General features: G+C 45.5%; 1 protein-coding gene across 1 annotated transcript in view; it reads left to right on the forward strand.

The window, feature by feature from the left end:
- Nucleotides 1-21,317, forward strand: part of MAB21L3 (mab-21 like 3) — a 110,814-nt gene that overhangs the window by 24,758 nt on the left and 64,739 nt on the right. The gene's annotated exons all lie outside the window — the stretch shown is intronic.

Raw genomic sequence — 21,317 nt, forward strand, 5'->3', positions numbered from 1 at the left:
GGGCTTTTCTTTTGCCCCATTCATTTGATTGGTCACATTAGGGTCCCATCTTTGATGTCCTGTTATTGAGCCCTGCCTGTTTTTTATGTTTATACCACTCAGTTTTCAATGTATTTATTTATTTGCTATATTTTTTTTGATAGATGAAACAATTTAATGAATTGCATTTTTAATACCTTGAATGAACTTTTTCTTCCTCCCCTCCTATATGTGCCGCTAGCTAGTCCCATGATCAATGCCTGGATAAGATTACGCACTAGCGCCTTTTCCACGAGTTTCCATGAGTAATGATTTCTTTTCTCTATTGACTGAATTGACGGCCTGCTGGATGTCCCTCCAGTTGGGGGATCTCTCCTGATATTACAGGGATTGGCTATATATGAGCTGGTGTAGTGGTAGAGTTCTCCTTTTTACTGTGGACTCCCCCTAGATCAGGTTTTCAGGCCTTTTGTTTCCTCTATTCTCATCTCCCCGTCCTTCCGATTTAATCTCTGCTGTACGAATAGACAATTTACAAAGGTTTCTTACTGTAGAAAGTCTCTACTTATATTCGGATATTTATAACTTTATTATAGGGATTTTTGGATTTAATAAAGGACACTTAGGGTTTGACTTTCCCTATTTGGATTTATTAGGGCACGGCAAGCTGTCTCTGTTTGGCTACAATTCGATTATCTACAGGCTGGATTCCTTGGGGCATTATTGCAGCAGTTTCCTCAGCACTTGCAACTGTATCGTGATGTTTCATCCAAGTGTATAGATTAGCTCCACTGTTTGGAAACACTGTGTCTTCTTCACACAGGGACTATGCCTTATAACGTTGTGCCAGTTAGATTCTCAGTCTCTAGTTTCAATGTTTTATTCCCTATTTTTTAGGGTGATAGTGTGGTTTTTTTTGTGTGTGTGGGAAGGGTGGTGATATTATTATTATTATTTTTCAAGCTATAATTATTTGATATTAGCATTGGGGGTAGTGGTTTTGAGGAGAAGTACCCCGTTTCTACGAGGGGCTCTGCTCATTATTTTGTGATCTCTTTATATCATTCAGGGTTATGCCCTTTACTATCCCTGTAACCCCTCTTGCACTCCCTGCCAGAGTTTTTCTTTGGCTGGAAGTATTTTGTATATTCCTATATATCCCCACTATATATCCCCTATATATCCCCAATATATTCCTATATTACCCCCTATATATCACCCCATATATTCCTGTATATCCCCAATATATTCCTATATATCCCGCCTATATTTAACCTCATATATCCCCTATATATCCCCAATATATTCCTATATATCACCCCATATATCCCCAATATATTCCTATATATAACCCCATATATCCCCTATATATCCCCAATATATTCCTATATATCACCCCTATATATCACCCCATATATCCCCAATATATTCCTATATATAACCCCATATATCCCCTATATATCCCCAATATATTCCTATATATAACCCCATATATCCCCTATATATCCCCAATATATTCCTATATATCACCCCATATATCCTCAATATATTCCTATATATCCCCCCTATATATCCCCAATATATTCCTATATATAACCCCATATATCCCCTATATATCCCCAATATATTCCTATATATCACCCCTATATATCACCCCATATATCCCCAATATATTCCTATATATCCCCAATATATTTCCATATATCCCCTATATATCCCCAATATATTCCTATATATCACCCCTATATATCACCCCATGTATCCCCAATATATTCCTATATATAACCCCATGTATCCCCTATATATCCCCAATATATTCCTATATATCACCCCTATATATCACCCCATATATCCCCAATATATTCCTATATATCCCCCCTATATATCCCCAATATATTCCTATATATAACCCCATATATCCCCAATATATTCCTATATATCACCCCTATATATCACCCCATATATCCCCAATATATTCCTATATATCCCCCCTATATATCCCCAATATATTCCTATATATCACCCCATGTATCCCCAATATATTCCTATATATAACCCCATATATCCCCTATATATCCCCAATATATTCCTATATATCACCCCTATATATCACCCCATATATCCCCAATATATTCCTATATATCCCCCTTATATATCCCCCCTATATCCCCAATATATTCCAATATATCCCCCCTATATATCACCCCATATATCCCCAATATATTCCTATATATCCCCCTATATATCATCCCATATATTCATGTATATCCCCAATATATTCCTATACATCACCCCATATATCCCCTATATATCCCCCTATATATCATCCCATATATTCATGTATATCCCCAATATATTCCTATACATCACCCCATATATCCCCAATATATTCCTATATATACCCCCTATATATCCCCTATATATCCCTATATGTCACCCTATATATCCCCAATATATTCCTATATATCCCCTATATATCCCCAATATATTCCTATATACCCCCTATATATCACCCCATATATTCCTGTATATCCCCAATATATTCCTATATATCACCCCATATATCCCCTATATATCCCCTATATATTCCTATATATCCCCCAATATATCACCCCATATATCCCCTATATATCCCCAATATATTCCTATATATCCCCTATATATTCCTATATATCACCCCATATATCCCCAATATATTCCTATATATCCCCCCTATATATCACCCCCTATATCCCCTATATGTCCCCAATATATTCCTATATATCACCCCATATATCCCTATATATCCCCATATATATTCCTATATATCACCCCATATATCCCCAATATATTCCTATATATCCCCCATATATCCCCAATATATTCATGTATATCCCCTATATATCCCCCCTATATATCCCCAATATATTCCTATATATCCCCAATATATTCATGTATATCCCCTATATATCCCCCATATATCCCCAATATATTCATGTATATCCCCTATATATCCCCAATATATTCCTATATATCTCCCCTATATATCACCCCACATATCCCTTATATATCCCCAATATATTCCTGTATATCCCCTATATACCCCCAATATATTCCCCTATATATCCACAATATATTCCTATATATCCCCAATATATTCCCCTATATATCCCCAATATATTCCTGTATATCCCCAATATATTCCCCTGTATATCCCCAATATATTCCTGTATATCCCCAATATATTCCCCTATATATCCACAATATATTCCTGTATATCCCCTATATATTCCCCTATATATCCCCAATATATTCCTGTATATCCCCTATATTTTCCCCTATATATCCCCAATATATTCCTGTATATCCACTATATATATCCCCAATATATTCCCCTATATATATCCCCAATAGTGATGTACCGAACTGTCCGCCGGCGAACAGTTCCCGGCGAACTTAGCGTGTTCGCGTTCGCCGCGGCGGGCGGACACATGCGCAGTTCGATCCGCCCCCTATTCGTCATCATTGGGCAAACTTTGACCCTGTGCCTCTCGGTCAGCAGACACATTCCAGCCAATCAGCAGCACTCCCTTCCACACCCTCCAATCTCCCTCCCAGCATCCATTTTCGATTCATTCGGAAGATGCATGCTTAGTGAGAGGAGGGAAAGTTTAGCTGCTGCTGATTAGATAGGGAAATTGATAGCTAGGCTAGGGTATTCAGTGTCCACTACAATCCTGAAGGACTCATCTGATCTCTGCTGTAAGGACAGCACCCCAAAAAGCCATTTTTAGGGCTAGAACATCAGGCTGCTTTTTTTTTTTCCTGTGTAATGTAATTGCAGGTGCCTGCCTGCCAGCTTCTGTGTGAGGTTCACATTGGATACTGTGCCTATTTGCCCAGTGCCACCACTCATATCTGTTTTAACAATCGGTTAAGCTTTACATTTAAAATAAATATTTTTTTTTCACTGTAATAGAAGAGCAGTTGCCTGCCTGCCAGCTTCTGTGTGAGGTTCACATTGGATACTGTGCCCACTTGCCCAGTGCCACCACTCATATGTTTTTACAATAGGTTAAGCTTTAGATTTAAAAGAAATAATTAGTTTTCACTGTAATAGAAGAGCAGTTGCCTGCCTGCCAGCTTCTGTGTCAGGTTGGATGCCTTGCCCATTTGCACAGTCAGTGCCACCACTCATATCTGTTTTAACAATTGGTTAAGCTTTAGATTTAAAATAAATAATTTTTTTTCACTGTAATAGAAGAGCAGTTAGTTGTCTGCAAGCGTCTGGGTGTCAGGCCTACTTCAGCGTGTGCTCTGCAGACCTGTGCCAGCGTGCTTTGACAGTTGCCAATCATATCTGGTGTCTCTTTAGCGTGCTTTTACAAAGAAAAAAGGTTTCCAGTGTAAGCTAATAGCAGCCAGTCAGTGTCCTTCAAGCGGCTCTGTCAGGCCTTCCTTCAGCGTGTGCCCTGCACAACCCTGCCAGCGTACTTTGACAGTTGCCACTCATATCTGGTGTCTCTATAGCGTGCTTTTAAAACCAAAATTTTGTTTCCACTGTAATAGAAGAGCAGTTGCCTGCCTGCCAGCTTCTGTTTGAGGTTCACAGTGGATACTGTGCCCTCTTGCCCAGTGCCACCACTCATATCTGTTTTTACAATAGCTTAAGCTTTAGATTTAAAACCAAAATTTTGTTACCACTGTAATAGAAGAGCAGTTGCCTGCCTGCCAGCTTCTGTGTGAGGTTCACATTGGATACTGTGCCCTCTTGCCCAGTGCCACCACTCATATCTGTTTTTACAATAGCTTAAGCTTTAGATTTAAAACCAAAATTTTGTTACCACTGTAATAGAAGAGCAGTTGCCTGCCTGCCAGCTTCTGTGTGAGGTTCACATTGGATACTGTGCCCTCTTGCCCAGTGCCACCACTCATATCTGTTTTTACAATAGCTTAAGCTTTAGATTTAAAATAAATTATTTTTTTTCACTGTAATAGAAGAGCAGTTAGTTGTCTGCAAGCGTCTGGGTGTCAGGCCTACTTCAGCGTGTGCTCTGCAGACCTGTGCCAGCGTGCTTTGACAGTTGCCAATCATATCTGGTGTCTCTTTAGCGTGCTTTTACAAAGAAAAAAGGTTTCCAGTGTAAGCTAATAGCAGCCAGTCAGTGTCCTTCAAGCGGCTCTGTCAGGCCTTCCTTCAGCGTGTGCCCTGCACAACCCTGCCAGCGTACTTTGACAGTTGCCACTCATATCTGGTGTCTCTATAGCGTGCTTTTAAAACCAAAATTTTGTTTCCACTGTAATAGAAGAGCAGTTGCCTGCCTGCCAACTTCTGTTTGAGGTTCACAGTGGATACTGTGCCCTCTTGCCCAGTGCCACCACTCATATCTGTTTTTACAATAGCTTAAGCTTTAGATTTAAAATAAATAAAAATGTTTCACTGTAATAGAAGAGCAGTTGCTTGCCTGCCAGCTTCTGTGTGAGGTTCACATTGGATACTGTGCCCACTTGCCCAGTGCCACCACTCATATCTGTTTTACAATAGGTTAAGCTTTAGATTTAAAAGAAATAATTTTTTTTCACTGTAATAGAAGAGCAGTTGCCTGCCTGCCAGCTTCTGTGTGAGTTTCACAGTGGATACTGTGCCCTCTTGCCCAGTGCCACCACTCATATCTGTTTTTACAATAGCTTAAGCTTTAGATTTAAAATAAATATTTTTTTTTTCACTGTAATAGAAGAGCAGTTAGTTGTCTGCAAGCGTCTGGGTGTCAGGCCTACTTCAGCGTGTGCTCTGCAGACCTGTGCCAGCGTGCTTTGACAGTTGCCAATCATATCTGGTGTCTCTTTAGCGTGCTTTTACAAAGAAAAAAGGTTTCCAGTGTAAGCTAATAGCAGCCAGTCAGTGTCCTTCAAGCGGCTCTGTCAGGCCTTCCTTCAGCGTGTGCCCTGCACAACCCTGCCAGCGTACTTTGACAGTTGCCACTCATATCTGGTGTCTCTATAGCGTGCTTTTAAAACCAAAATTTTGTTTCCACTGTAATAGAAGAGCAGTTGCCTGCCTGCCAGCTTCTGTTTGAGGTTCACAGTGGATACTGTGCCCTCTTGCCCAGTGCCACCACTCATATCTGTTTTTACAATAGCTTAAGCTTTAGATTTAAAACCAAAATTTTGTTACCACTGTAATAGAAGAGCAGTTGCCTGCCTGCCAGCTTCTGTGTGAGGTTCACATTGGATACTGTGCCCTCTTGCCCAGTGCCACCACTCATATCTGTTTTTACAATAGCTTAAGCTTTAGATTTAAAACCAAAATTTTGTTACCACTGTAATAGAAGAGCAGTTGCCTGCCTGCCAGCTTCTGTGTGAGGTTCACATTGGATACTGTGCCCTCTTGCCCAGTGCCACCACTCATATCTGTTTTTACAATAGCTTAAGCTTTAGATTTAAAATAAATTATTTTTTTTCACTGTAATAGAAGAGCAGTTAGTTGTCTGCAAGCGTCTGGGTGTCAGGCCTACTTCAGCGTGTGCTCTGCAGACCTGTGCCAGCGTGCTTTGACAGTTGCCAATCATATCTGGTGTCTCTTTAGCGTGCTTTTACAAAGAAAAAAGGTTTCCAGTGTAAGCTAATAGCAGCCAGTCAGTGTCCTTCAAGCGGCTCTGTCAGGCCTTCCTTCAGCGTGTGCCCTGCACAACCCTGCCAGCGTACTTTGACAGTTGCCACTCATATCTGGTGTCTCTATAGCGTGCTTTTAAAACCAAAATTTTGTTTCCACTGTAATAGAAGAGCAGTTGCCTGCCTGCCAGCTTCTGTTTGAGGTTCACAGTGGATACTGTGCCCTCTTGCCCAGTGCCACCACTCATATCTGTTTTTACAATAGCTTAAGCTTTAGATTTAAAACCAAAATTTTGTTACCACTGTAATAGAAGAGCAGTTGCCTGCCTGCCAGCTTCTGTGTGAGGTTCACATTGGATACTGTGCCCTCTTGCCCAGTGCCACCACTCATATCTGTTTTTACAATAGCTTAAGCTTTAGATTTAAAACCAAAATTTTGTTACCACTGTAATAGAAGAGCAGTTGCCTGCCTGCCAGCTTCTGTGTGAGGTTCACATTGGATACTGTGCCCTCTTGCCCAGTGCCACCACTCATATCTGTTTTTACAATAGCTTAAGCTTTAGATTTAAAATAAATTATTTTTTTTCACTGTAATAGAAGAGCAGTTAGTTGTCTGCAAGCGTCTGGGTGTCAGGCCTACTTCAGCGTGTGCTCTGCAGACCTGTGCCAGCGTGCTTTGACAGTTGCCAATCATATCTGGTGTCTCTTTAGCGTGCTTTTACAAAGAAAAAAGGTTTCCAGTGTAAGCTAATAGCAGCCAGTCAGTGTCCTTCAAGCGGCTCTGTCAGGCCTTCCTTCAGCGTGTGCCCTGCACAACCCTGCCAGCGTACTTTGACAGTTGCCAATCATATCTGCTGTCTCTATAGCGTGCTTTTAAAACCAAAATTAGTTTTTCACTGTTATAGATTGAATAGAACTTAAAACAGCATTAACACCCAGCACTCCCAAGCAACCAAGTCCTGCTGAATCTTCAGAGCAGAGGTATCATCTCTGGAAGATTGCCCACCCACCCCTCCCCACACCATCCCACCCCATGGTCGACAACTTACTTATAGATAGTGCACATCAGCTGGTCTCCTTAACACACCAATCAAATCACTAAACCTCTCCTCACCTCAATTCATTTAACACACTGCATCCTTACATTGGTTTAATCACTCATTGATATTTGTGTGTTTGTATATATGATCTACATATCTATATAATACACATTTTTTCTAATGTTCTCCCTTCTATTTTTCACTTTAACACTAACTTCTCTCATCACTAAAATATCCATATCCTTTCACTCACCTGTCCCTAGCAACACCATAATTATTACTTCCACCTTACTCCCCTCCCCTCTCTATTCATCCCATGCACTCTACACATACCTTTCCAGCCTATCTCCACCAACTCCTCCCAAATCCTCTACATACATACCCTCCTACAAAACTTTCAAATCCTACTCCCACCTTCACTTCCTTTCTATCCTTCTGCTCCTAGCTGCTGGTGATGTCTCTCCTAACCCCGGCCCCCTCGCAACAAACTCAGCACATACTAACCCAAGGATCCACACTAATCTCATACCCATCTCATGTTCCTCTAAATCCTCCTTCAATGCTGCCCTCTGGAACGCACGCTCTGTTTGCAATATAACTAAATCCACTGCTGTCCATGACTTCTTCATCTCTCGTTCTATAGATTTACTAGCCATCACAGAAACCTGGCTCTCCCCCTCTGACACTGCCACCCCTGCATCTTTGTCCTTCGGTGGTCTCCAACTTACCCACAACCCAAGAAACTCTGAATGTAAAGGTGGTGGTGTTGGGTTTCTCCTCTCCCCTCACTGCTCTTTTAAACCTCTTCCCACCCCCCTTCTCTCTCTTTCCCATCATTTGAAATACACTCAATTCGCCTTTTCAAACCCTTCTCTGCTAACATTGCTGTTATTTACCGTCCCCCTGGTTCCCCTCTTCTCTTCCTTGACCACTTTGCTGCCTGGCTACCCTATTTCCTCTCTTCTAACATTCCATCCCTAATTCTCGGGGACTTCAATATTCCTATAAACCCACCTTTGACCTCTGCAGCCACTAAACTACTTTCAATTACTTCCTCCCTCGGGCTCTCGCAGTGGGCAAATTCTCCCACCCATGTAGCTGGCAATACCCATGACCTAATCTTCACTTATGCATGTACAGTATCTAATATCTGCAACACTCCATATCCACTCTCTGATCACCACCTCTTATCATTTGCTCTCACGTACCCCCTCACCCAACAACTTCAGCCTAACCCCCCTCAACTCAAGAGGGACCTTAATTCTCTTGATCTCCAACAGTTGTCAGCTGACATTGATTCACAACTGCTGTCCATCCCTTCCCTCTCCTGTCCTTCACAGGCCATCTCCATATATAACTCTACTCTTACATCTGCCTTGAACACTGCAGCGCCACTCCAAACAAGCACCTTGAGGAGGACCCGCCCCCAACCATGGCATACTAAATCAACGCGCTACCTGCAAAGATGCTCCCGTTGTGCTGAACGCTCCTGGAGGAAGTCTCGCACCCAGTCAGACTTTCTCCATTATAGATTCATATTGTGTTCATACAGTGCAGCCCTTGCCCTTGCCAAACAGTCCTATTTTTCCGCTCTCATTAGTTCATGTTCCCGCAACCCCAGGCGTCTCTTTCACACCTTTAATTCTCTTCTTCGCCCTGCTGTGGCCACCCCCAAAACTAACCTTACTGCTGATAACTTTGCATGTTACTTCACTGACAAGATTGAACAGCTAAGGAAAGAATTCTCCCCTCCTTGCCTTTCGGTTTCTCAATCACACATAGATCATGCCTTTCCTACCCTTCAGACATTCTCCCCAGCTACTGACCAAGAGGTGGCTGCTCTTCTTTGCTCCTCTCGCCCCACCACTTGCCCGCTCGATCCTGTCCCATCTCACCTTATTAGATCTCTCTCCACTTGTCTTGTGCCTTCTCTAACACACATCTTCAACTGCTCGCTCTCCTCTGGCATCGTCCCTGCTGACCTTAAACATGCCACTGTAGTACCTATACTAAAAAAACCATGCCTCGACCCATCCACCCCCTCTAACTACCGTCCCATATCCCTGCTCCCTTTTTCCTCAAAGCTTCTGGAAAGACTTGTCTTTACCCGTGTGTCTCATTTCCTCAATTCCAACTCTCTCCTTGACCCCCTTCAATCTGGCTTCCGCCCTCTCCACTCTACAGAGACTGCCCTTATCAAAGTTACTAACGACCTAATCGCAGCTAAATCCAAAGGCCACTACTCCATACTAATTCTTCTTGACCTCTCAGCGGCCTTTGACACCGTTGATCATGCTCTCCTTCTTCAAACTCTTCAATCACTTGGTCTCTGTGACTCTGTCCTCTCATGGTTTTCCTCTTATCTCTCCCAACGCTCATTCAGTGTCTCCTTTTCTAATGTCTCAGCTGGAGTTCCCCAAGGCTCCGTCCTTGGTCCCCTTCTATTTTCTCTTTATACTGCCTCTCTTGGCAAACTTATTACCTCTTTTGGATTTCACTACCACCTGTACGCTGATGACACCCAGCTATATCTCTCCTCCCCGGACCTCTCCCCTGCCGTCCGGCAACGTGTCACTGCTTGCCTTTCTTCCATCTCTGACTGGATGTCCTCCCGCTTTCTGAAACTCAATCTCTCAAAAACTGAGCTCCTTGTCTTTCCTCCTCCTAATACTGATCCTCATCTTTCGCTCTCCCTCCAAGTTTGTGGTACCAACATTAGTCCATCCTTGCAAGCGCGCTGTCTTGGCGTCATACTTGACTCTGGTCTCACCTTTGAGCCTCACATCAAGCATGTTGCCAAATCCTGTAGATTCCATCTTAAAAACATAGCCCGCATCCGCCCCTTTCTTGCACCAGATACTACCAAGGAGCTTGTCCATGCTCTAGTAATTTCCCGCATGGATTATTGTAACCCTCTCCTGATTGGTCTTCCCAATAGCCGTACTGCACCCTTACAGTCCATAATGAATGCTGCTGCTAGATTGATTTTCCTCTCTAGTCGTTTCTCTCACACCTCACCCCTCTGCCAGTCCTTACATTGGCTTCCTGTATGCTATAGGAGTCAATTCAAGGTACTAACTCACACCTATAAAGCACTGAACAACTCTAGCCCCTCTTATATCTCCTCACAGATCCATAGGTATGTCCCTTCTCGGTCTCTCCGTTCTGCCCGTGACCACCTCCTGTCCGTTGTCCGCACTCGTACGGCCAACTCGCGCTTGCAGGACTTCTCACGGGCGGCTCCCTTCCTATGGAATAGCCTGCCTACCGCCATCAGACTCTCCCCTAGTCTTGCATCTTTTAAGAAGTGCCTTAAAACCCATCTCTTTAGGAAAGCTTATGGCCTCCAAGACTAACCCTTACCTCACATACCTGTCTCTTGCCCTCTCCTAAAGGGCAGCCCACCTTATTTGATTGTAAATTCCTGTCCTAATGTGTTTTACACCCCACCTATAGAATGTAAGCTCGTTTGAGCAGGGTCCTCTTCAACCTATTGTTCCTGTAAGTTTATTTGTAATTGTCCTATTTATAGTTAAATCCCCCTCTCATAATATTGTAAAGCGCTACGGAATCTGTTGGCGCTATATAAATGGCAATAATAAATAAATAAATAAATAATAGCAGTTACTTGTCTTCAAGCGGGTGTGTCAGGCCTACAGTGTGTGCTCTGCAGAACTGTTCAAGTGCACATTGCCAATCATATCTGGTGTTTCTATAGCGTGCTTTTACAAAGAAAAAAGGTTTCCAGTGTAAGCTAATAGCAGCCAGTCAGTGTCCTTCAAGCGGCTCTGTCGGTCCTTCCTTCAGCGTGTGCTCTCCAGAACTGTTCCAGTGCACATTGCCAATCATATCTGGTGTCTCTATAGCGTGCTTTTAAAAACAAAGCGGGTGTGTCAGGCCTACAGTGTGTGCTCTGCAGAACTGTTACAGTTCACATTGCCACTCATATCTGGCCAATCAATCGTAGCTTGCACGCATAGTACCACTAATCCCCCCAAAAATGACAGGCAGAGGCAGGCCACCCCGCAGGGGCCGTCGTGGTCGTGGTGCTGTGATTCCCTTTTGCCCTAGAATAATGCCTAGTTTTCAGAAGCCACGTACCCTGAACTTGAAAAGTTCTGAGGACATAGTTGACTGGCTAACACAGGACACCCAATCTTGTACAGCCTCCGCTCGGAACCTTGACGCACCATCCTCCTCCAGCTTAGCTTCAAGATACCACTCACCCGCCTGCCGCCACCACCAAAACTAGCACCACAGCCGCTTTACTTGGTATGTCAGAGGAGTTATTCACACACCCGTTTGAAGAAATGAGTGATGCGCAACCATTATTGCTAGAGGATGTAGATAACAGGGATATGTCTCAGGCAGGCAGCATTAAACACATGGAGGTACGGTGTGATGCTGATGATGTTGTACCCGCTGCTGCTTCCTTTTCTGAGTTGTCAGATACAAGCGAAGCGGTTGATGATGACGATGCGTCCATGGATGTTACGTGGGTGCCCGCTCGGCAAGAAGAAGAACAGGGCGAATGTTCAGATGGGGAGACAGAGAGGAGGAGGAGGAGACGAGTTGGAAACAGGGGGGGTCGTCGCAAGGAGCTAGTGGCACAGTCAGACAGCATGCATCGGCACCCGGGGTCAGCCCGACAGCACGCCAATCAACGCATGCTGTGTCCACCACCAGAATGCCGTCATTGCAGAGCTCAGCAGTGTGGCATTTTTTTTGTGTCTCTGCCTCTGACAACAGCGATGCCATTTGCAACCTGTGCCAAAGGAAACTGAGTCGTGGGAGGTCCAACACCCACCTAGGTACAACTGCTTTGCGTAGGCACATGATCTCACATCACAAACGCCTATGGGATCAACACATGAGTACAAGCAGCACGCCTACTCTAAGCCGCCATCCTCCTCCTGGTCCAGCCTCTTCAGCCACGTCAACCACTGCTGTCCTCCTTGCCCCCTCTCAACCATCCGCCACTCCGTCTCCCGCCTTGAGCAGTTCCCGCTCATATGCCCACAGTCATGTGTCTGTTAAGGACATGTTTGAGCGTAAGAAGCCAATGTCACCAAATCACCCCCTTGCCCAGCGTCTGACAGCTGGCTTGTCCGAAATATTAGCCCGCCAGCTTTTACCATACAATCTGGTTGAGTCTGAGGCGTTCAAAAATTTTTTAGCTATTGGGACACCGCAGTGGAAGGTACCCGGACGAAATTTCTTTTCACAAAAGGCAATCCCCAACCTGTACTCGATTGTGCAAAAGGAAGTCATGGCATGTCTGGCACACAGTGTTGGGGCAAGGGTCCATCTGACCACTGATACCTGGTCTGCAAAGCATGGTCAGGGCAGGTATATCACCTACACTGCGCATTGGGTAAACCTGATGATGGCTGCCAAGCATGGAATGTGTGGCATTGCAGAGGAGTTGGTGACACCGCCACGAATTGCAGGCAGTCCTGCTGCCACCTCCTCTACTCCTCCTACTCCATCCTCTTCCATAACCTCCTCGGCTGAGTCCTCTTGTGCTGCTGCTTCTTGCTCCACATCAACGGCACCCCCCCAGCTCCCCAGGTACTATTCCACATCCCGGATACGGCAGTGTCACGCCGTCTTGGGTTTCACTTGCTTGAAAGCAGAGAGTCACACCGGACAAGCACTCCTGTCCGCCCTGAGCGCACAGGTGGAAAAGTGGCTGACTCCGCAGCAACTGGGTATCGGCAAAGTGGTGTGTGACAACGGAAAAAATTTGATAGCGGCATTGAAGTTGGGCAAGTTGACACATGTGCCGTGCATGGCACATGTGTGTAATCTGATCGTACATAGCTTTGTGCATAAGTACACAGGCTTACAGGACATCCTGAAGCAGGCCAGGAAGGTGTGTGGCCATTTCAGGCGTTCCTACACGGCCATGGCTCACTTTGCCGATATCCAGCGGCGAAACAACATGCTAGTGAGGCGCTTGATTTGCGACAGCCCTACACGTTGGAATTCAACACTCCTAATGTTCGACCGCCTGCTCCAACAAGAAAAAGCTGTTAATGAATATTTGTATGACCGGGGTGCTAGGACAGCCTCTGGGGAGCTGGGAATTTTTTTGCCACGTTACTGGACGCTCATGCGCAATGCCTGTAGGCTCATGCGTCGTTTTGAGGAGGTGACAAACCTAGTCAGTCGCAACGAAGGCACCATCAGCGACATCATACCATTTGTTTTCTTCCTGGAGCGTGCCCTGCGAAGAGTGCTGGATCAGGCTGTAGATGAGCATGAAGAGGAAGAGGACGAGTTTTGGTCACCATCACCACCAGAAACATCCTTATCAGCATCGCTTGCTGGACCTGCGGCAACGCTGGAAGAGGATTGTGAGGAAGAGGAGTCAGAGGAGGAATGTGGCTTTGAGGAGGAGGAGGAGGAGCAAGACCAAACACAACAGGCATCCCAGGGTGCTCGTTGTCACCTATCTGGTACCCGTGGTGTTGTACGTGGCTGGGGGGAAGAACATACCTTCAATAACATCAGTGAGGAGGAGGAACGGGAAATGAGTAGCTCGGCATCCAACCTTGTGCAAATGGGGTCTTTCATGCTGTCGTGCCTGTTGAGGGACCCTCGTGTAAAAAGGCTGAAGGAGAACGACCTGTACTGGGTGTCCACGCTACTAGACCCCCGGTATAAGCAGAAAGTGGCGGAAATGTTACCGAATTACAACAAGTCGGAAAGGATGCAGCATTTGCAAAATAAATTAAAAAGTATGCTTTACACAGCGTATAAGGGTGATGTCACAGCACAACGGGAATCTAACAGGGGAAGAGGTGAAAGTAATCCTCCTCCTCCCACGACCACGCCGGCAAGGACAGGACGCTTTAAAGACGTGTTGTTGATGGAGGACATGCAGACCTTTTTAAGTCCTATGCATCGCCACAGCCCTTCGGGATCCACCCTCAGAGAGCGACTCGACCGACAGGTAGCAGACTACCTCGCCTTAACTGCAGATATCGACACTCTGAGGAGCGATGAACCACTTGACTACTGGGTGTGCAGGCTTGACCTGTGGCCTGAGCTATCCCAATTTGCGATAGAACTTCTGGCCTGCCCCGCTTCAAGTGTCCTGTCAGAAAGGACCTTCAGTGCAGCGGGAGGTATTGTCACTGAGAAGAGAAGTCGCCTAGGTCAAAAAAGTCTAGATTACCTCACCTTTATTAAGATGAATGAGGGATGGATCCCGAAGGGACTGACACTGGGCGATACATTCGATTAAAAAAGGCCTGATGAGATGAGCTGCCTTGGGCTAAAAATGGTCCACACGCTGCTGTATTTTTTATTTTTTTTTAAATTCTTTATTTTTGCGGTGCTTTGCATGACAGTAAAACAGTACATTGCAAGTCAGAATTTCCAGTATATAGCATCAACATATTTATCTTGCATCTTGTGAGACTGCACCAATTATATAATTTTATAAAATACAAGCAATAACTTGGATCCGGGTCATTAACCGCTTAACCTGTTATTTGTGTGCTTGAGTCGTATATTCGGTGCTGGTATCCGCGTTCCGTGTGTGAAGTAGTTATGGAGTATGTGGTGCCTCCATGGTTATGACACTTGGGTGTGCCTGTATGTGTCGGTATGGTGTCCCGTGGGCATATTGATGGGTGTGTACTAGTGAGTGACTTCTGAAGCGTGTGGGCTGTCCAGTGCAGCCTCCTGCCGTGAGTGTGGTCTCTGCCTCACGTGATCGAAACTCCTAACCTAGGGAGTCGCGGGGGGGGGGGGGGGGTGGTCGTGGTAAGAGTGTAGCAGTCACTCCATTAAGCGTTTGTGGTATGTCCCCGTCTTAGGTGTACCAGTCGTGCGATAGTGGGTCCCGTTGAGCCTGTGGTGTCAGTCAAGTACGGTCCATGTCAGGGTTAGGCCTGTCGATTGTTGTACGTGTGTCAGTCTTCTAGTAGGGATCGCAACAACATGAACAATAAACCGTTTAAACGTCCTTTTGTAACTCAGGTATGGTGTGAAGTTAGATAGGTTTCTCCTGACCTATGCTTTTGTATGCAATTCTTGACTCGTTTTAGACTTCACAAACCCTCGAGCTTAAAGCTCTACACCCACTAAGAGTGCAGGACAAACCCTAATCTTTGCAGAATAATGTACGTTGCCATATGGACACTTTGACGGTAGGTAATGGGTCGTATACAACCTGTACCTTTACTATGCTGCCCTCTTAAAGGCCGGCTACTGTTCAGTATTCTAGATTAGTCATCTATATAAGGTCAGCATTTAATGGGCTTTAGCAATATATACATTTTGTCAGACCATTTAATCTTGCTTTTGTAGCTTGAAAGTAGTGAGGTGTGTTTATTAAATTTTAGTGCCCCTATTCAGCCTTAGGAGGGTAATGTCCCCTAGTCATGGGACACTGAGCTTGGCTTTAACCTCTATCAGATGTTTGGAGACCTTACAAACTGACAGCCACCGGCTCAAAAACAGGGTTCAGGAGAAAGAACAAGGTAATAAACAATTGTGATTTTCGCATTGAGTGTACGAACTGTAGGAATTATGGTAACGTTTCCAAAACGGCACTTGGTTACCAAAATTGGGCTCACAAAAATAAAATAAAAAAATATATATATTGTTGCCCCCAAGAACAATGGGGTACTATAAGAAATGTTAAACGTTCAATGAAAATAACTTTGCAGTCCTTAGACCTGAGGTAAAGGTGAGCGCTGGGAAGGTGTCCCTACTGTGCCTCATTGTCAGCCAGTCCCTTGAGGCTGTTTTGGGTCCGAGGACCGAGGGCTTCTGTTCCGCGGTACAAACGTTGCGGTGCGCTCTGGGTCCCAATTGGTAGTAGAGGGTCTTGAGGGTGAGTTGGCGGTCGGTGGGTCCAGTCCCAAGGCCTGTATTATTGTGGGTGCCTCTTCCATGGAGGCAAGTGTGAGTTGGGATCCGTTCTGTGGTATTACTAGGGATCCGTGTGCCCCCCATCGATAGGTGATGTCTGCTGCCCTCAGTCTGTTGGTGAGGGAGCTGAAGGTTTTGCGCCACATGAGGGTAGACTTTGTAAGATCCTGGAAAAAGGTTAGGCTAGCGCCCTCAAATATCAGGGGTGTTTTACCTTTTAATGCAGACATGACCTGATCTTGTCGTGTACATTTGGGCACCTGAGTATCACATCTCTGGGTGTGTTTGAGCGTACCTTTGAGGACGTAGGCAGGCGGTAGATCTCCTCAGTGACCATCTTCTTGACCGTGGTGTGAGGCAGAATAGTGGCCAGAAGGCGCCTTGTGTAGTGCGGTAGTTCATCTGGCAAGATGGCTGCCGGGATGCCTCTAATTTTTATATTAGTGCGCCGATGGCGTTCCTCCATGGTTGTCTGCTGTGCCATTATGGCTCTTTGTTGCGCCTGAAGGTGGTGCATTGATTCTTGCAGCTCAGCTAGGTGAGTTTGCATGTCTGTAATGTGTTTTTCATTAGTGTGTACCCTGTTTATAGTGGCAGTGATGTCCTTTTTGATGGGGGCCAGTTCTGCCGCAAGTCCGAAAATAGGATTTTTAAATCATGCCTGGATGTTGGGGTCATGTCTGCTGGAGGGTCTAGTTGGTGTTGTGGCCCTATGTGGGCTTCTGAGGTTCTTTCTGCCTCCGGTTGATCCGTGTGTTGGTAGTGGGGCGCCGTACGCGGCGTGTCCGCGGAAGTAGTTTTAGCCGGAGCAGGCCTTTGAAGCATGGTCCCTATGTCCTGGTTTTGTTCTATGGCTTGTGGGCGCTGTGAGCGGCGGCCCATGGCTGGTGTGTGTGCCGGATGGTCTGACCTTTGGAGGGAGGCTTCGTCCCGCACTTGTCGCGCTCCGTAGCCGCCGAGTAGTTTCTCCAGGTCTGGGATTGTGAGCGTGGGGTAGGCCCCAACCTTCCGTCTCCGCTTCTGCTGGGTGGAAGCCGCAAAGAAGGGCATCGATCGGCTTGGGAGTAGGTAGGGAGTCCAGCTGGGGGCTGGAGGAGGTTGGATCGGCTGAGGGTGTTGGGATTTTTAATAGATTGTGCCCGTTTACTGGGGAGCTTGTCGAGATGGCGTCCGTTTAGCTCGCTGGTTAAACTCCGCCCCCCACGCTGCTGTATTTTAGCTCTGAATGACGTTTGACTTGCGTGACTTATCCGCCACCAACTAGGGTTCAAGCCGCCATGTTTTAGGACACTTTCTGCCTGTGAAACAAACATCAATTTTTCTGGCCGCTGCTACAGCAGCGGCTGCAACAATACCAATTTTTTCAGGCATGTGTACATGCCTAATTTTTAGGCCCACTGGTGCAGCACTGTGGCTTCAAAAACCAAACCAAAAAAAAATCCTCCAAGATGGCACCAATATACCAGTGGTCTAAGCATCTTCCCACCTTGGCCTAAAAAGGGGATGTGATTCCACAATTAAAAATCTCTGCCATTTACACGTCCACTGATAGGAGACGCGGAAGGTATTAAACTGATATGAACAATACTAAACTCACCACTCCTATCTGGTGGCACATTAGCTTGCCCGCGCAGTGCCCCAAATTTCAAGTAAGAGGACCGACCAAGCATCTTCTTCCATCTCCCTGTTACATAAATCAATGCCATATCCATAGAAATTGTACATAATATCCAGGAGAGTTTTACAGGGCCAAATCATGTCGCCTGTTGAAAGAGGTGACCTTGCTCGGGTCCCAGGTGTGCGGTTTCTAAAATGGCTGCCATATACACGTCCACTGATAGGAGACGCGGAAGATATTAAACTGATATGAACATTTACTAAACTCACCACTCCGAGTGCTGTTATTTATTTAATTTTTTTGTGGTGAGGCTTTACAGGACAGAGTGCTTCTCCACGGGACATGTTAACTCACGGGCAGCTGGCTCATCAAGGAACCAGAGCAGCTTGAACGAGGTGACCTTGCTCGGGTCCCAGGTGTGCGGTTCCTAAAATGGCTGCCATATACACGTCCACTGATAGGAGACGCGGAAGGTATTAAACTGATATGAACAATACTCCACTCCTATCAGTAGGTCCGTCCCATTGTGATTTATGCCCGCGCAGGGGACAGGTGTCAATCCATACCTGCCAAGTGACCCTATGTAGGGGGAACAGTCTCTATTCTGCTCTGTGTCAGTGTGTATCATGGTCTCTGTGGACAGGGAACAGTCTCTATTCTGCTCTGTGTCAGTGTGTATCAGGGGCTTTGAGGACAGGTGTCAATCCATATCTGCCAAGTGACCCTATGTAGGGGGAACAGTCCCTATTCTGCTCTGTGTCAGTGTGTATCAGGGGTTTTGAGGACAGGTGTCAATCCATATCTGCCAAGTGACCCTATGTAGGAGGAACAGTCCCTATTCTGCTCTGTGTCAGTGTGTATCATGGTCTCTGAGGACAGGTGTCAATCAATATCTGCCAAGTGACCCTATGTAGGGGGAACAGTCTCTATTCTGCTCTGTGTCAGTGTGTATCATGGTCTCTGAGGACAGGTGTCAATCCATATCTGCCAAGTCACCCTATGTAGGGGGAACAGTCTCTATTCTGCTCTGTGTCAGTGTGTATCATGGTCTCTGAGGACAGGTGTCAATCCATATCTGCCAAGTGACCCTATGTAGGGGGAACAGTCTCTATTCTGCTCTGTGTCAGTGTGTATCAGGGGTTTTGAGGACAGGTGTCAATCCATATCTGCCAAGTGACCCTATGTAGGGGGAACAGTCCCTATTCTGCTCTGTGTCAGTGTGTATCAGGGGTTTTGAGGACAGGTGTCAATCCATATCTGCCAAGTGACCCTATGTAGGAGGAACAGTCCCTATTCTGCTCTGTGTCAGTGTGTATCATGGTCTCTGAGGACAGGTGTCAATCCATATCTGCCAAGTGACCCTATGTAGGGGGAACAGTCTCTATTCTGCTCTGTGTCAGTGTGTATCAGGGATCATTAGGATAGGTGTCAATCCATATCTGCCAAGTGACCCTATGTAGGGGGAACAGTCCCTATTCTGCTCTGTGTCAGTGTGTATCAGGGGTTTTGAGGACAGGTGTCAATCAATATCTGCCAAGTGACCCTATGTAGGGGGAACAGTCTCTATTCTGCTCTGTGTCAGTGTGTATCATGGTCTCTGAGGACAGGTGTCAATCCATATCTGCCAAGTCACCCTATGTAGGGGGAACAGTCTCTATTCTGCTCTGTGTCAGTGTGTATCATGGTCTCTGAGGACAGGTGTCAATCCATATCTGCCAAGTGACCCTATGTAGGGGGAACAGTCTCTATTCTGCTCTGTGTCAGTGTGTATCAGGGATCATTAGGATAGGTGTCAATCCATATCTGCCAAGTGACCCTATGTAGGGGGAACAGTCCCTATTCTGCTCTGTGTCAGTGTGTATCAGGGATTTGACTATCTTTATTCAGATTCAAAAATTACAATTCCAGGAAAAATTTAACAAACATTTACAAGAACATGTTATGCACATCAGAAACAACGTGAACCTCTTTAAAGCCACAAACTTAAGACAAAAAGTACGTACACACAATGTGTAAGGGTTTGAAAGAATATTCTGAATCCTTACATGTTTACTTTATCGTTTGTTTGATTTTTGTGAACCATATATAAACTACAAGCAGCGTGAAAACTATAAAAACTCAAGTGGCCATGCTGATCAAATTAAATAGTATGCTTTACACAGCGTATAAGGGTGATGTCACAGCACAACGGGAATCTAACAGGGGAAGAGGTGAAAGTCATCCTCCCCCTCCCACGACCCCGCCATATCTGCCAAGTGACCCTATGTAGGGGGAACAGTCTCTATTCTGCTCTGTGTCAGTGTGTATCAGGGGTTTTGAGGACAGGTGTCAATCCATATCTGCCAAGTGACCCTATGTAGGGGGAACAGTCCCTATTCTGCTCTGTGTCAGTGTGTATCAAGGGTTTTGAGGACAGGTGTCAATCCATATCTGCCAAGTGACCCTATGTAGGGGGAACAGTCCCTATTCTGCTCTGTGTCAGTGTGTATCAGGGATCCTTAGGATAGGTGTCAATCCATATCTGCCAAGTGACCCTATGTAGGAGGAACAGTCCTTATTCTGCTCTGTGTCAGTGTGTATCAGGGATCCTTAGGATAGGTGTCAATACATATCTGCTAAGTGACCCTATGTAGGGGGAACAGTCTCTATTCTGCTCTGTGTCAGTGTGTATCAGGGATCCTTAGGATAGGTGTCAATCCATATCTGCCAAGTGACCCTATGTAGGGGTAACAGTCCCTATTCTGCTCTGTGTCAGTGTGTATCAGGGGTTTTGAGGACAGGTGTCAATCCATATCTGCCAAGTGACCCTATGTAGGAGGAACAGTCCCTATTCTGCTCTGTGTCAGTGTGTATCAGGGTCCCTGAGGACAGGTGTCAATCCATATCTGCCAAGTGACCCTATGTAGGAGGAACAGTCCTTATTCTGCTCTGTGTCAGTGTGTATCAGGGATCCTTAGGATAGGTGTCAATCCATATCTGCCAAGTGACCCTATGTAGGGGGAACAGTCCCTATTCTGCTCTGTGTCACTGTGTATCAGGGTCTCTGAGGACAGGTGTCAATCCATATGTCAAGGTGTCAATATGTCATATGCCAAGTGTCAATCCATATCCATTGTGATTTAGGAATGTTAGGTGATTTATGCCCTTTATGGATTAAAAGCAGACCCTGCATCAACTGTGCAATTTTCCATGGGAGTTTT

Source organism: Pelobates fuscus, chromosome 1 (genome assembly GCF_036172605.1).
Source record: "Pelobates fuscus isolate aPelFus1 chromosome 1, aPelFus1.pri, whole genome shotgun sequence".
NCBI lineage: Eukaryota > Metazoa > Chordata > Amphibia > Anura > Pelobatidae > Pelobates > Pelobates fuscus.